The sequence below is a fragment of the Gossypium hirsutum genome, chromosome A02 (genome assembly GCF_007990345.1).
Source record: "Gossypium hirsutum isolate 1008001.06 chromosome A02, Gossypium_hirsutum_v2.1, whole genome shotgun sequence".
Classification (NCBI taxonomy): Eukaryota; Viridiplantae; Streptophyta; class Magnoliopsida; order Malvales; family Malvaceae; genus Gossypium; species Gossypium hirsutum.
The window spans coordinates 3220032-3220877 of NC_053425.1; positions in this window are offsets into that span (position 1 = coordinate 3220032).

The following is an 846-nucleotide window of genomic DNA, read 5'->3' on the forward strand; positions in this document are numbered from 1 at the left end:
TCTTCATTAATTACTTTAACATTAAGTTGACCATAAATAGGAGGATAATGCGCTTTAGCGCACTCGAACCCACACCGTCCTGCATTGACAATCATACCCATACAAATTGAGTTAAATATTCAATCGGCTAATATATAAATATATATTTTGTTTAAGATAAAATTGTTTTAAGAAAATAATATAGGTTTTGAAAGAAAACTCAAATCCAAAGTCACTAAATTTATTCATACACATTCTGTATATAGTAAATTAGGATATTTGAATCTACATCCACTATTTGAATAAGTAATATAAATTCAAATAATAAATATTCGAAATATCTATCCACATTTGTTCTTAATTCATCATGAATAAAATATTCGAATCTACAATATCCAAATTAAATATCCACAAATATTCAAATCAAACCGAATCACCATCCTAATTAACATCTCAACAAATATTCAATTCTAAAAATATGAAAAGGTGTTAATCTATATCTTTTGGACTAAGTCAAAATGTGAAAGCAATGGGGGTATGATTGTATCATTTCCAAACTGTTAATCTATATATCTTTGGGAGTAGTCAAATTTGGGAGCATGGGGGCATGATTATTTTAGGGTTCATTGTGTTTTTTTCCCCTATTTTAAATGGTCAAATATTGGGTTAATATGGGTGACACAAGTTCTGTCGGATTTTGTAATGTATTTACATGCAGTCCTCCCACCATTAACAAATTTTGGGTGATTACGGCATTCTTGTTTTCCAGTGTTTCTACATTTCAATAATGCCATGTTTTAATTAGAATAAGAAACATCGTACTGGACTCACAGTCAAATTTGAACCATTCAGAAGTGATTGCATCAG